General features: G+C 44.2%; 1 protein-coding gene across 11 annotated transcripts in view; it reads right to left on the reverse strand.

Moving 5' to 3' along the window:
- USP22 (ubiquitin specific peptidase 22) overlaps window positions 1–17,008 on the reverse strand; it is a 1,065,482-nt gene that overhangs the window by 983,844 nt on the left and 64,630 nt on the right. The gene's annotated exons all lie outside the window — the stretch shown is intronic.

Below are 17,008 nucleotides of genomic sequence, written 5' to 3' on the forward strand. Positions count from 1 at the left end.
ATCTATACAAACAAGATGGGAAGGTGGAAGTCACCACAGAGATTACATCAACCAAACTAATTTCTGAGTACAGCAAAACTCACTATCTGCTCTGGAGAAGAAGTCTGAAGAGTAACCTTTTCAAACTGCATGCATTGAGGCAGAACTCCAACATTTGCATTCTTAGCAATGCATAAAGCTAAACCTTAGGAGCAAGCTGAAGAGGATAGAGCAGAGTTGAAAAAAAATGTTAACTGCCAAAACAAAAATAGAGAATGCATGGTGAATACAGTGTACTTGATGGTCCAATCATACACACACACACGCACACACACAACCCCACCCCCGCCCCAAAGGACTGTTACGATGAAGTCAAACATTGCATGCAAGAGAGGAGTCTTCCAAGAGAGACCATGCAGTTACCCTTCTTCCATTAAGCAGGAGTTCAACCACCTTATCCACAAGTGTCTGCTCACAGAATTACAGAAGAAATCAGGAAATGGCCATAATAAGGATTTTACTAAATGTTGCGGCTTTTAATCAATGGGTCCCTTTTTTGCATTGGTGAAGGGGCAAAGAAAGGGGCTTTTCCTCAATTGTCCTTGCCATTTTAAAGGATCTCTCAATGTTCAGAGGAAATGAAAAATGGGGAGAGAAAGAAGGTGCAAAGTTCAACTTGTAACTGATGCAGAATGCACAAACAGGTCAGACTGCAGGAGATATATGCCTTCCACAGCAGGGAATGAGCGGGTGGGAGTCTTTCCCACTCCTGTAATGAGTCTTCAGCATCCCTAAAGTTACTGATCCTACCTTGATCATCTCCTCCAACTCCTCTGCACCGGCGGGCTAGTCCGGGAAGGCTTTGGCCTGCATGCATAGGACACCCAATGCTTTGTCCATCAATGCTTAAGTGTTTTCGCCTGAAAAACACTAAGCTGCACACCATTTTTCAGAACGGTTCCTTGGTAGAAGATCATTGCAAACAGTGTGTGTCTTTCCACGGAAACATACGGTTGCACTTAGGGCTGAATTTAAAGGTTGTATTTTCCTTGACTATGGATAAGGGCAGCCAGACAAGGAGTGTAAAAGGGCAGGAAAAGAAGTCATTCTCTAAAAGGTACAAGGAATATGTCCACCCCACACTCTCCCTTCTGTGAGGACCAAAGTCTGATGTAGGCCGAAGCCTGTGAAGGCCGCAAGGGCGACCAAGAGTTGGAGCTGCAATTAGTCAACAGATGTGTAGTTGATCACTGAAGGCTGTTGAGGAGGCGCATCGAACTGCGACAGCAATTATATCAAATAAGTATAGAAAATAGTAATATCAAGCTAGCTATAAACTAACCACTCCGCAACCAACTTGGATTGTGGAAAAAACAATCTGAGGACCTTGACGCATGAAAGACCATGGGTACAGTACACGTCATACTACGGACAGTATTACAGACACGTCCTGTCGACGTCCCTTATCGAGCTTCGAAAACAAGTAATGCAAAACTTTGCACCAACTACTACATGTCAGCCTATGCAAGGCATGCGATTCTAAGCAGATCCACAAGCCTGAGAAAAATAAAAAATGTTACACATACACACAGACCCTCCGCCAAATTCCCCAGGAGTGACGGAACATGTGGATTGAGGCCATGGAGCAGCAGGCATTGCCGTAATGTGGGGAGTATTTTACTTCATCAAAATTTTATGAAATCCTTTGTGAATAAACCACGGAGTGTTTCACTTAATCCAGAGGAAAGTGCAATGGTACATCACACAAATTGTGAAGTAATAAATTGTTAAATTTGGTGTGTTCACCCACAGTTAAAGTCTTTAAATTGCGAGACAAAACATGTTGATTTAGGTAACAGCATATTTGCAAAAATGTGTGCAAATGCAATAATCTCAAAAGCGTAAGCGTATTAAGTGGCATATATGTGAAAATATATTAACTTGTAATAAATACCATTTTAAAACTGGTTCAAATGACTGAATTTGTAATTTTTCAAAATGTGCTATTTGAATTGATATTTTAGGTGCAGAATGAATGGTCAGGGTAGGAGTATAATTTACCCACAGGCATTTGGGCAAGTCCTCCAAACTCTCCGACTGGTAAACATACGAGCGAAATTAAGGCGCAAATCTTACCAAGGGGCGATGCAGTACAATTTCAATAAAAATGACTTCCCTAAAAGTGCCCTAGCAACATCCTTGAACCAGTCATCGCGCTTCACTCGAATAAGCCTATACGGGTACGACTAAACAACAACGGCGATCTTTCTGATCAAATAAGTACGGACAAAGGGGTAAAACATGGTTGTCACCTTTCCGCCGAGTTGTTCAAATTATTCTTGGCGGACTTGCCCATTTATCTCGAACAAGTTCATTGCTTTCCGCCTAATATCAAAGTTCCTGTTAGGTGTATAACGTACGCCGATGATCTAGTCTTGATGGACTGTTCTCAGATCGGTCTGCAGCGGTTACTTACCAAACTGTACGAATATCTTTCTGCTAATGATCTTGAAATAAAATACAACAAAAACTAAAATCTTGACTATTGGTAATAAAAAAGGTAAAGCATTTAGATGATTGCATGTCAACCTCTAAGGGTCGTTCGAACGAAAAGGTATCTGGGTATCCACTTCCACTTTAATAACTCAATTTGTGAGCAACCGTGGATTTTCGACCTTCAGCAACAGATGACACGGTTTGCTTTACAAGGTGCTAAGATTCTTAAAGATCATGGAAAATGTACCATTGCACCAGTTTTGACATTTTACTTGCAAAAGGTTGTTCCTTCGATCATTTCTGGCGCCAAAGCAGGTTGGAACATTGAAGCTAGGACTTGGCAACAGCTCGAAGGGCGATTTTGGCGCTGAGTATTAAATCTGCACAATCCACTTCTATGATTGCGATAAGGCATGAATTAGCACTCAATTCCCTGTACTTTAAGGTCTTGTGGAAATCGCTTGCAGCCCTGCGCAAAATGCTATTGTGTCCATCAAACCGGGCCTACAAGATCTTTACTGGCGGATGTGACCAGCTGCAGCTTGGTCTTCTACAATAATGGAACAGTCGGTTATCTAACATCTTGTCCGCTCCAGACATCAAGTTATCAGACTTGTTTAAATCGACCACAGATCGCAAAGAAAAAAACTGGAAACCTGGTCCTGGATAGTCAATCTACAACAACGCAACAACCCTCTTTTCACACTTTATCTGGGTGTCGTTAGCAACAAACTGAATAGTCCACCAAAATACCTTTTACATTGCCCATCACACCATCATCGGAATCAATTTCTAAGATTAAAACTCAACGCCCTGAAAACAAAAACAAAAAAATCAATGGCGACGACAAGACAAAGACGTGGCAGATAATCTTTGTCGATTTTGCAGACAAGAAAATGAATCTTCTGAACACTTACTAATTCATTGTACAAGTACCCGTGACCAACAAACCAAACATCTAGGAACTTTGCGCCTCTAAATGATGACCTCTATGCTTCGTGGTCTCGTGTAGTTTCAGGAAACTACAAACGTACCTTTGCAGTGGTCAATTATATGGACTCTATCTTAGCGATCGAACTTAAATGAAATATCCCTGGGTCGCAAGACAACCAAGCCAAAGCTTCATATCTGCTAGGATCGTATTTAACCTGATAACGAAGTGGAATCTCCGTCGTCCCTACTCATCTACTGCGAGACAGTTATCAAACTAAAGTGTTGAACTGAGTGAGAAAGTAGAGGATCGAATGTATGAAACAAAAGTTTAATTCTTACGTCTTAAACTGGAGTCTTTTTTTCAATTTCAATAAGTTCAATAAGGTAATGTACACAGCAAAGAGGGCAACAACAAAAAAACATTGTATATTACTTCATCTACTGTGCACGTTACTTTCAGAGGGAACAGGGTGTCTTTGAAAAATCCAGAGAGTCCCACTAGTGGCAGATTAGTTTTGTTGCCAACTAGAGTCCTGGGATAATAATAAAAGAAATGCAACACATAGGGGCTATTGCCAGGCGGTATTTATTCAAGTATTTTTATTTGCTTTAGGCATAACAAGTGGTGTCTGGGAGGGAGCAGGAGAGTCAATTGAAAAGTAATGTTTTTAGTTGCTTCCTGAATGGCCAGTAGGATGTTTCAGCATGCAGGTATAGTGACAGAGCGTTCTGGAGACGGGCGGAGGTAGATGGGAAACTAGAGCTCTTGTGCACTGGAAGCGTGGTGTAGTCAGACTGGCTGTGGATGTATCTTGTAGGTCTGGTGGAGATGGTTTTGGTAGTTGGTATGAGAGGCATCTGTGTGTGATGGAGAGAATTTGGAAGTCAATACGTTATCGCACGGGTAGCCAGTGTGCAGATCTTCTGTGGCGCAATGCATGGCCCCGTTTTCAGAGCTTCACAGCAGTGTGAATGGTAGCGTTTTTAATTGTCTGGAGTTTATCGAGGTTGCACTCAGAAGGGCTAGCGAAGAGAGAGTTTGTCAAGCCTGAAAAGATGACTGCTCTAGGTATAGGGCTAAGAGCTGTGGTGTAGGTTGCCGACGAATCAATTGCATTTACCAGACAGGTCATGTTGAGTCAAGAGTCAAGGTAGACGCCCAAAGTCTTAACGGAGGAGCTGGAGGAGACTGAGGTGGTGAAAACATCAAATGGTGAAGGTGCAAAAGGCGGGGTCAAGCTTGGCTAGTCATGAGGGGGGCCGACATGAGGATTTCTGATCATCGTTGAGGCAGAGATGGTGGGTGCCAAGCCCGGATTGTATCAAAGATTTTGTTGACGGCACCAGGGTCATGGTTGCCTGTGAGGGGGATGAGGATCTGGGTGTCATCAGCATAGTTGGTGCAGGAAATGCCGAGGTGATCAAATAGAGGTTTGGTGAATATTTGTTGGGTAGACGCAGGATCCTTGAGGAACAGCACAGAATACTGAGTCGGGGGGCAGATGCATTACCTGCGAACACACAATCGCTCCTGTCTGCTCTGAATGATGCAACCCATTTTGTTGCATTAGGGGAGAAGTTGGCAGCGGATCAGAGGTGGCAACAGAGCGCTGGGTGGTTCACAAGGTCGAATGCGGACAAACGGTCCAGTAATAGTGAGAGGGTTAGGTTCCCCAGAGTCGTGAATATTGTTCATTTGTTTTTTTACATTGAGTGGTACAGATTCTGTGCCATGACTGGGGCAGAAGCCCGATTTGCACGGGTTTAGGATCTTATTTTCAAGGTAGGTTTGAATTAGCATGTAGGTGGGCACTGTCCAGCATTTTTAGTAAAAATGCTAAAAAAGAAATAACATTTTTAAAAAATGGGACAGTGTAGATGGCATGGTAATTGGTGGGGTCAAGAGATACTCTTTTGATGAGAGGAGAGATTCAGGTCTCCTTAATGTTGGTTGGGACTGAGCTGGTTTTGGAGGCGTTGACGATCAATGTGATGATTGGTAGGAGGGCTTCAGAGCATCCCTTGATGAGTGGAGCAGGGAAGGCATCTCCTTGGCATCCTGAGGGTTTAAGCACAGCAATGTTCTTGGAGATTTCAGCTTCAGTGACAGGATGGAAGCTGAAAGCGGTGGTAGGGGGGGGGAGTAGACTGGCAGATAGTGGGTGGGTCAGTACTGAATGATTGAGAGGATGAGCGCTTGCTTCTTTGGGACTTTTCTTGGAGGATGGCGATTTTGATCACAAGGGCATCCCAAATTCCTTGGCACCAGGCATCATCATTGGTAAAGTGTGCCATAGGTGTGGTAGGAGATTCGAGGTTGTGTAGAATGGTTAACAGGTCACGTGATTGGAACTGCACTTTGTTGATTCTGTAGATGCAGCTTAGATCTTCAGTCCTCCTGGAGCTCAATGGGTAGGAGACAAACTACATGAAATCACAAAACAAACAATTATGAAATTTTGCTCATTAAGTAGTGTTTCTGCTTTGGAGGAATTGTTTATTAGTTTAACACCCTGACCTGAGACAAAGAAGATCTAAAAATGCTGGCCTACAATAAAAAAACATTTTTTTTAATTATTCTTTTTTTAATCACTTTGCTGCACATCTCCAATTCACTTCAGTAGGCTGGACAGTAATGGAGCTCTTGATCACTCCATCTACGGTGACAAGCATTGGCAATGCCAACACCTGTGTAGTCATTGGAAATGCATTTGCCAGGTACTGTCGTAGTGGTATTGACTGGCCATCAATGGTAGCATCTGCAAAATGATGCAAGTACTAGGGCATATAACAGCAGTGCCTGGCAAATGCTGAATACGTACACAAGTCAAACTGTTGACTTTACCAATGCTTGTTTTTAACAGGTCTTCAGTGAAGGACAAGCATAGTGCTTGTAAATAGAGTAGCTGAGGGCAGACGGGGTTAAGAGCTTTATATTACACTAGTAGCATGTTTACATTGTATGCCTGGCTAGTAGCTTGCAACTTGAATTCCACCACACTCATTCGAGGGGTCCCTGGGTACAAGACACCCAAAATGCATAACCAAGTTTTCAACAACCCGAAAAACGAAAGTCAGCTGATTAGGAGGCAAGAGTGAGCAAATGATATAGTTTACCAGCTTGAACAACAAAGCAGCATAATCCCATATTTTCTGGTCCATCTGTACTGTACCCACTTACAGACAATGCGCCATGGGGCATGGGAGCAAATGCATTTTTAAGTCAGACAAGCATTTATAAACCTAACCCCATTTTGGATGGATAACCAAAGCATATTCACATCTACATAACCCACAAATCAGACACATTTGGAGTCCACTGGAGCGCTTTCATGAGGAAGAAGGGCAAACCTGAATAAAAGGAATCGCAATAGTCGATATAGAATAGTGGCACCCACCACTAAAGCTGTGTTTAATAGAGGAAATGCACGATTCTGCCGCTGCTCACTGGGTTGCAAAGGAAGCCACGACGTCAGCAGGGCTTCAGAGAAAAAGCCAAGATTTAATGTTACTAATCAGAAGAAATGAAAAGGCCCACTACAGATATGTACAATGGGTTACAGTTACTTACATAATTTTCTGCTATAAAAAGTATCGGCTCAGTTTTATCCCCCATGCAACTGGTGGTGGTGCGCGCTCATTCCATTTCTTGACGGCTGAGAGGCTATGCAGGAGCACCTTGAATTCCCTCTGCTCCTGCCACTTAAATATGTATCGTCCACATAAGAATAGATTAGGTCATCCACTTTTTTAAACCAACTAAAAGAGGAAATAGATGCACATTGAACAGCATAGAGACGGAGAGGACTCCTACTGAATTCCACCAAGTCTGCAAGCAGGGTGAAAGATCCAAGTTAAACCTTTTATGTTCTCCCTTCAAGAAAAGTGCAGAACCAATGAGGAGTGCTGCCGGACTCATGGCCCAACCACTAAGAACACATTTTTAATTAAGATGGGGTGGGGCGCTCAGGTGACCAGCCAAGATGGCTGCCTTTGAGTGAGCTCTCCGTCAGCACTCGCATATCTGGGAAAAATCCTCGCTTTCTTCCTCAGTGCCGGAGCGGCTTGAAAGGGATCCACTGGTGGAATACTCCAGGCATCTATAAGGACTACCATCTTCCGGTGGAATTTCACAAGCAGTGTGGTTTTACCACACTATTGAAACGACTGCCATGGTGGGCAGATGTGACTCAGGGGTATCTTGCACAGTGGTCAGGAGCCTCAGAAAGACCTCAACCCAAGGAGAAGTGTTGTCCGGTGCAGATTGGCACCAGATTCAGACGCAAATGAGACAGTGAGTCCAGAGGACACCCGGCTGCTTCAATGTTATTGGTGGGTAGTGCCTGAACTACAGTAGGATTGTGAATAAAGGATCAACGCTTTGACGGTGTACCCTCTCTTATAACTTCAAAGTCGGGTGGAGAAGGCTGGAATCCCCCAGACACAGGGCAGGTCCGGACCTCGCTATGAGAGCATAGACGAGAGAAAAGCAGCTTGCTCGACGTATGCTGCAGATTGGGGAGCAATGGAAGGCACGTCCGCTGGCCTTACACTTGGCTCAGTGTCCCTGTTCCTGCTACTTTCTATGCTGCATTTTGTGGAGTTTTTTTAATGATCCCGGGCCCACCATGCTTCAGGCGGAGCGGCTGTTAACTGAATACGGCAAGATGATCCAAGTGCAGGGTGCAGGCTATCTATTGGTTAGTGTTTATAAAACAGTGCTCAGTAAGAACTCTGGATTATATGTGAACACCATTTTTGAAGAAATCTGACTTTTTTGCATCCTGACCCGAGGTATATAACCTCAGACCTCTGAGATTCTGAGCAGAGCTTTGCTTTGATTGACTTACCTGTCCGTTCCATCCATGATTGGTATACATAACGTCTGCTGGGGCCAATACATCACGACTCCATCCAATATAGGAAATTCAGAAGGGCACCAGTCTAAAACTACAATTCCAGACCTCCCCCCCCTCCCATGACCAGATTCAGGAATGTATGCAGACACGGATTTACAGCCCAATCCATCTACAGGTGCTTTGCAGGATATTAACATAATTTTAACACAGCTACAGGTGGGCATCCAGTCTTTGGGCAGTAAGCTTGACACATTGACCTGTAAGGTAGATCATATGCAGGTTAGGCTAAATAAACATGGTGATAGGTTAGATGAGGCTGAACCTAATCTGTATACAGTTGAGGATGAACTTAGAAAGAAACGTCCAAATTCAAAAAGCGCTCAAAGAACTATCGGATAAGCCGGAGGATCGTGAATCCAGATCCTGGCGGAACAATCAGAGGATAGTTGGGATCCCTGAATCAGCTACCCCAGGTCAATGAAACTCTTAATGGAATCAATCCTGCTTGAGTTTCTGGGTCAGGATGGCATTTTCTCCGCATTTTTGGTTGAGTCAGCTCATCGTATTCCTAGAGGGAAGACACTTGTTCCTGGTGGACTCAGACCAATCATTGCTTAACTATAGGGATTGGGACTTCGCATTACGCTGTTCTAGGAAAAAGCGAACCCTTGTATAACAGGGTGATCACGTGCATCTCTTCACAGACTTTTTTTCCAACAAAGTCCAGGCCTCCAGGAGGACATTCTTGGATGTCAAGAGGAGACCAAGAAAGAAAGGTCTAAAATAGGTGATTCTTTTCCCTACAAGGCTCCGCATGGAATATAATATAAGGGTGCTGTTCTTTCAATCCCCTGTAGAGGCTTGTGATTTCTTGGACTCAACATCAAGCAGTCTTACAAGCTCAGCAAGTAGGAATAACCATGGCATGTCCTCTGGCAGGGGCACTGGTTGACCTAAGGGTGCAATTCTTGCTTGCAAAGTTTGTTGTTCATGCTCGGTTGTGGCTGCAGTAGATTTCGGGGCTAGCTGGGCCTGGAGTGGTTCTCATGCAAATAGGATACCGTTTTAGGGGGTATGATCTGACAGATTGGGGGTGGGGGTGGCAGGAGGAGAGTTTGTCAGGTTATTTTTATTATTGTGGCAGACAGCACGTTTTATCTACTTCATTGATAGTATCGCGATTTTATTTCAAAATGTGGGTGCTTCAGCCAGAGAAGGTTTGGGTGGCCCCCATGCTCGATACAGAGGACAAAGTTGCAGGGAAACTTCTGCTGTACTCAAAGATTGCTTGGGCAGACAGTTTCACAGGTTTTAAAGGTATGGCTAATGGAATAAGATGACTTGGAACATCCAGGATCTCAACTGGCCATCGAAAGGCCAAAGGGTGGTGGTGTAAATGCAAAGGCATCAGGTGGCTATTGCCAACTCCCTTGGATAAAACACAGTTTGTCATTTCATTGGGCCGTCACAGATCGTTCTCCTCTTATCCCAAGTACTCCAGGGGAGTGTGCATCATAGTTTGGGGGCGGTAGGTTTTCGGCTCATTGAAAAGTTAAAGATTCTAAAGGCTGAGCTTTGATTGTCCATGGGGTGATAAGTGGCCAAATGATTACAAATAATGCCAAATACTTGTTTGCCACTTTTTTTGAAGAAACAACTTATGTTAGCAAGCACACAGACATTCGCAGGTACATTGATGCGTACTAGTTAGCAAAAGTGGGCAATACAGACTATGCTCCTTTAAGCAGGCATATTACCGGAGGGCTAAATTTATAGTACCTACGAGTATAGTCCGCTGTTTGACGCTTGATGTCCTCTAGTTGTGCTCAAGTGAACCCTTTAAACATGTAGGCTTGTTTGTATGAAACGTGATTGCGTAACCTGTTAATACCACCCAAAGGGAAAATCTGGGAGTGGCACAGTAACCATCAGAAGGAACCACACCCAGGGTGCGCTGGTTGCAAAGGTGAATGCATTGTAAACAAGTGGGCTACAGGGGATGGAACTGATCTGCAGCATGCCATATCAGCATAGTCACTTAGTTAGATCCAAATGCAATATTGGAAGTAAGCAATTGAGAAGGAAGCCTCTTAATGATTAAGAGCTATGCCACTGGCTATACCAGAACTGCAGATCAGAATACTGGTCTATCAAGCATAAAAGCCTAAGAGAACAGGGTAACAGTCCATGGAGGTGGTCAAGGATAGGGATTTTATTTTCACATAACTGTACCGCTCGGAATTATCGAAAAGGATAATGGATAAGCTAAGTGTAAATGCATGTCTGGAGAGAAAGATCAAAACTGACTCGAGTGCCCACAAAATGAAGACCTCCAAAAAGAACAAGTAGCAAAAAGCCAGTGGGAGAAGATTGACCATGGACGAAATACTGTTCAAGTTACAAGAAACTGGCTTGTACAGTCAATTGCCTTAAATTTGATACAACATCGACCAAGTGGAAGCCAACGTTCATATAGGTCCCTTAAATCCCAATTTAAGAAAGGCATACTTTGCAACTGTCTGTGCACGCAGTAGTCTTACAATAAGGTAGGAAGGGGCACCTAGGTACAAGCTGTTCCCTTAGTTCAATTAAGGGATCCCAATTTTGACAATAGCAGTGCATTTGTTTTAAGAAAAAGGTAAGGGAGGATGCTTTTAAGAGCTTTCAGGCATCCAAAAAGCTTTTTTGCCCACCTCATCTGAGGGCCCAGGGAGAAGCCTGCATGGAGTGAGAAGGAAAGAATGGTTAATCAAATCAGTTCTTGGGTTTAAGGCAGGATTCCCAGTGGAAAGTAATTGTTTACCTAGTTTAAGAAGGAAGTAGTTGAGAGCCATCCAAGAGTCAATAGGCAATATGCAGCAAGACTGAACAAGTCCAGGCTAAATTTCTTGAGGATGAGCGGGATGTCTTCAGCTTAGTTGTGACAAGAAATGTTAACACATCTAATGAAATGGGCAGAAGGGTGAGCGCTTTAAAGCGAGGAGCCGCGGCAAACCCCTCAAGAACTTTCTTGGACTCATAAGCTATATATTGTAATACTTAAACAGTGGTTATTGGCAAAGGACAAGAACCAGTAAATGCCAACATCCTTGATACCAAACTAAGCATCACAATCTTGTAAAATGTTATCAAAATACGCAGAGGTATCAGATCAGCCTCATGGTCTTGGACAGCAAGAGTTTAAGACATCCCAAATCAAAAGCAGCATGGCTTCTGCGTTTTGTCAGTCAAAAGCCAGCCTTGGAGCAGTCTAGCAGCATATTTGCTTATTGGAAAGACCCAACTTGCTTGAAAGCAGCTTTATGCAACAATTAGTTCAAATGTCTACAATTTAAACTCGTTCTCTAGTTAAGATTTTTCTGATCAAGCCTGTTTTTTTTCCCAAACGGTTTGCGAAAGGCATCATTGAACTCATAGGAAAAGTCCCGAATGGAAGCAGGAGAGGAGGAAAGAATTAGGCATCGTGAAACCTCTGCTGCATATGAGAAAGGGAGAATAAAGAGGAAAGTGTAGGACTACAAAAAGCTTTACAAATCGAGAGAGGGGGTTAAGGTAAGAAAAATTCAAATAAAGTGTAGCCAGCGAGTTGTAGGGCCAAGGACTCATGGTGGTTGTAAGAGATGGTCAGTTTCTGACTTCTGCCGTTTTTAATGGCCTCCTGTTGGGGATCGGTGACTAAGTCTAGTGTAGAAGTCAGATTTAGCCATGCCAACTTCTGCATGCTTCTCTTCTGTCTTTAAGGTATTCAAGCATGGCTTTCTTGTGGCCTTTCCTTCATTTGCGGTCCAATTATTTATCAAGTAGTTGCAATTTCTTTAGATTATGTGAAAAACATTGATGTTTCAGTATCTTTAAGAATATATGTAACGTGCACTGTCATAAACCGCATTCCTCATTCATTTGTTGGCCTATGTGCACATGGCTCAGCAAGACAGGTGGATTAGCAGGAGAGGTAGATGCAAACCAGTGATGTTGATAGGTGCAGGTAGGAAGTATACAGGTCCCGAGTGCAAATCTGCTTCTATAAAATGCTCTATATGCACACTGGAGCTAAACAATTATTTCAGCACTTGGGGACTTCGGCCCATTCAGAATCCTTCCAATTGCGTTTGATTTTTTTATTTTTTTTAATCCATCTTTCAAATGATTGCATCATTCCACAACTCTGCTGCGGATGGAGTCACAGGATTGGGACAATTTATTGCACACAGGTTCCAAAACAAGTTAGTGTGCAATGCAATTTAACAAAATCTACTTTTTCATAACACAAACATTGCATTTACAAGCATGGTTCCTGAAAGGTAGAGAATCCCTATGGAGTAGAACATTCTACGGAAGATTGGTGTGGACACGTCTAATTCCCAAACTGCATAAGTTGTCAGCATGATATTACATGCAATGGTGGTTAAGGTGCGTCATCTCCGAATATTCACTTTGGATAGCCTGTGCGTCCTCAGACCGGATTTGTCCATCTTGGTTCAAATCATGGCTTTAAAAAAACACTATTGGGTATGACATTAATGGGTTCTTACCAACTTGACCACATGGTTTGGTTTCTCAAATTAGAAGTTTAGGATATCGGTAGGGCTGTATGTTTTTTCCATGCATCTTACAAGCGTCTCCAAAGTGGGTTTATGCATCACCATAACATGCGACTACAATTTGGTGAAGTAACCCTGATCAAAATGTCAAATCGGGGATCCAGATTAGAGTTGGAGTTAAGAATATTTGACTGCCTATTTTGGGAAGTTAAGTGGACAAAGATTTTTCTTTTAAATCTTTAAAAGATTTTTTAAAATTCTGGGTAAATTAATTTAAGTCAATTAAAAATAGATTTGGGAGACGAGGGAACAAGGCGGTGAAGGCTACAGCTTCATGGAGAGAAGACTGCAGCATAGGTTTTGCACACGGCACTGTGAATTGCTGCCTACTTTGCACTGTTAATTCACTGGCTAAGCTGGCTATGAGGCTTGGAGTCAATCTTACATATTGTGTGGAGCCTGTACTTATTGACACAGCATCTAGCGAGGTCGCAGAAAGGTCAACATGCACAACGCCATGGACCAGTAGGCAAGAAGGTCGAGGCCAGGACCCTAGAGCATTAGCAAAGGTTAAGTATATGTCAGGCCCTGCTTTGTGTTCAGTTAAAAGGCTTATTTAAAAAAGGTTATTTTTTAAATTTATTTTATTAAGACTTATTTTAGACATCTTTTCATATGACAAATCAAAATTACTCCCCGGTCTCCACAGTTTAAAAATAACATGTGACCAAGAAAAACTGTTATTGCTGAGTTTACACAGAATTTAGAAATCGACAACACTGCTTTAGAGGGACATATTTTAAAGGCCCAAGCATTCACTGAAGAACACTAAAATAGTGAAGAACAAGCTCATTTCCCCAAAATGAAAACTGTAAAGATCATAACGCTCCCTTCAAGGGAAATAACAGATCACTTAATATTGGTCATTAATAACAGCACATTTGAGAGCAAGATCAAAGAGTGCAACAGCGTAACAGAGCATAATCTGCTCAAAAGCTGACACAAAGTGAGCAGAGATAGGAGAATGCCAGCTGGTGGCAAATAAAGTTACCGAAAACCAGCAAGTCGGTGGAAGGGAATTTCTCCTATAATCAGACAAAGGAGGCAGCAGCTGTCATCTGGAAAGTGCCAAGCACGGTATACGGGCACAGGCCCAGAATAAACTAATATAATAATTAACCCAGGCCCCCTTAGTTGCAAATCTGAGACAAGGACAGGCCCAAGAACCATGCAAAGAACACATCAGCATAAAAACGCACAACTCCAGTGAGGAATTTGAGGAACCCCATACTAGCAGACAGTGGACAGCATCCAACTAAGGCCAAGCAGTACAATGTGTACTGGGAGCAGGTTGGTGGTGAGGGGGAGCAGGGGGGCAGGGGGTGAGGAAACTATAACAAGGTAGGAGCTTTGTGGAGGACCTTATTATATGCTCCCATGGGATGGAGGCCCTGAGGGGAGAAGCCCCAGGGAGATACTGAGAGGGGCAAGGGGGAGGAAAGAAAGCCCAAAAGGCCCACAACAGTCGAACCCCCTGGGAACACCATGTAAGAGGAGAGGTGGCGAGAAAAAAAGGGGGGAGGAAAGGCAAGGGATACATGGATGAGTCCTATTCAGAGAACTTGGAGGAGGAAGAGTGGGATGAGACGTCTGAGGAAAGCTCAGAAGAGCGTAATATATCATCACCTAAGCCCTCCTGACAAGCTGCCAAGAAAAAGAAAAGACAAAGGGAGGAAGAAGAGATTGATTCGACCCAGACACTCTCATCCACCCCAGGTCGGAAGAGTGGGAGCCCCCAGCCAAGATTGCCAATTACATAAAGAGGAGAATTCGTAACACCCTATCCAAAGAGGCCAGGAGCAAACTACGGGCAGAATTCCCCAGGCCCCAAGTGACAGAAAACATGGCGGAAATGCCGGAAATTGATGAATATGCTATCCTTCATGGGTAGCTATGGCAGGGACATCAAGAAGGGGATAGATAGATCCTGGAGATCGTGCCAGGATAAACTCCTAGATGTCCTAGGCCCAATTATAATCTGGCAAATGGCAGAAGAGGCAAGACAGCCGTAGACCCGGAAATACTAGTGGGCTGGGCGCAGAGGTCACCATGCCTACTCGGCAATGCCGACAACGCCCTGACAACTTAACGATAGAGGCCCATGCTCGTCAAAATAGACCTCAAAATGAACAAACTAGCTACAACAGAATCAACATCCAGCAGTAAAGGTAAACTGTTTGGAGATGCTTTTATTAAGGAGATTGCAAAGTTCACAAATACTTAGGCCGCAATAGATTAGTCATAGGCATCATTAGTCTTTAGCCGTAAGGTTTTTGGAAGGGCTGGCAGAGGAAGGGGCAGCTCAGCCAGCCGATTCTCCTCATACAGGCCCAACTACAATACCAGGAATGACTGGAGGAATCAAGGAGAACGCAGACCCACCCCCTTCTTTCAGTTGAGAGGAAGGGATAGAGGCAGTGGCTCGAGAGGCAATAACAAAGGACAACAGACAAACACAGGTGTTATGCTCACCTGGTCTCTGCGGGGACGTTGGGTCACGGTTGGAGCCCTCACTGGACTGGACTCCCCTGGCTTGCGCTCCTCCCTAGACTGCAATGGTGTGGACTGCTCGGGTTGCTGGTTATACCCTGTGGCTTTGTAAGGATGAGCCCTCCGTCCTGCTTTCTCTCAGCAGGAGTGCTGTAAATAGACCAAGTTGCGTCACTGGTCCTTGTGCGTGGTGGCCAGACCGGCTGTGACCAATCCCGCCTTTGAGGTAAGTTTTGTAGCAAAGATTATTGTTCGTATCCTTTTGTGTTGGTTTTTCCCCAATGATTATTGTCAGTAACATTGTAATGTCCTTTCTTTCCCCTTAAGGTATGAAGATGGCCCACAGAGACGCAGTGATGGAAGAGAGTTCAAAACGGAGCCAACAGGGATTTAGAAGACCCCAATAGAAAGGCGAGTTGGGCTACCAGATGATGCGCAAGATTTTTTAGGTTGCGCAGCTAAGCGTTAAAAGGTTTATGCAGAACGAGACAAGGATGCCCCCTCTCAGCAATTCTCTTCGCACTATCGCTGGAACCCCTCGCCCACACGCTCTGTGCAGACCCCGAAGTAGAGGTACTACGAGTAAGTAAGAGAGTACAAACTGTCCCTGTACGCAGACGACATCCTACTTCACGTACTAAATCCGATGTCATCGATTCCCCGAGCGATTCGCCTGTTAGAAGAGTATGGCACACTTTCAGGCTTCAAAATAAACAAAACCAAATCGATCCTCTTCCCACTCCAAGAACCCTCCCTGGACCACCGAGCAGACCTTGAGACCCTAGGATTAATCATCGGAGGCCCAACACTGAGATACCTGGGGATCAACCTAACAAGAGATCTTGAACATCTTTACGAGACAAACTTCCCCCAACTCCTCAAAGCGGACCTTATAAAATGGAAATCTCTTAAGATCTCCTGGATGGGACGTCTGAATGCCATCAAGATGGTGAGCTTCCCACGTTTCTTGTACCCCTTCCAGGTCCTTCCCATCACAATCCCGAAACAATTCTTCAAACAAGTCAAGAAAGCCATATTAGATTTCCTTTGGAATGGGAAGAAACCCAGAATATCATGAAACCCTGATACTACCAAAAGAGCAGGGGGGGGGGGGGGTGGAGTAGGCCTACCGGACATAGAACGATACTACAAGGCGACCCATCTTAGGATCCCGATTCCTCACCTGTGTGACAGAAGAGACCTGCAATGGATCCAATTAGACAACGAAAATCTGACCCCCGTTACCCTCGCTGAGTGGTTATGGGTCCCCAGACCGAAACTGACGAGAAGACTGCGCAACCACCCGATACTAGGGACGCTGTGGAATCTATGGAAGGAAGGGAATGCCGGAGTCACCACATGGCCCTCTCCTCTGAGCCATCTCTGGTCTCCCGGGATTCGACGCCGGACTTGAGAGTAGGCCAGCTGTGGCGAAACGGAAAATTCATTCTGATTACGGACCTTGAGGAAGCCCTCCAATTACACAATCCCGGTTTTTCTATACCTCCGACTGAAAGGCGTATTATCCAGGAATGAGTGGAAGGCCAAAACACAAAGGGAGCTCACGCCTTTTGCGACAATCTTGGACACGACCACCACAAATATGCATGAACAGCGCTCTAATCTCAAAAGGATCAACCCTCGAGTTCC

Source organism: Ambystoma mexicanum, chromosome 2p, assembly GCF_040938575.1.
Source record: "Ambystoma mexicanum isolate Mex_15411 chromosome 2p, UKY_AmexF1_1, whole genome shotgun sequence".
Classification (NCBI taxonomy): Eukaryota; Metazoa; Chordata; class Amphibia; order Caudata; family Ambystomatidae; genus Ambystoma; species Ambystoma mexicanum.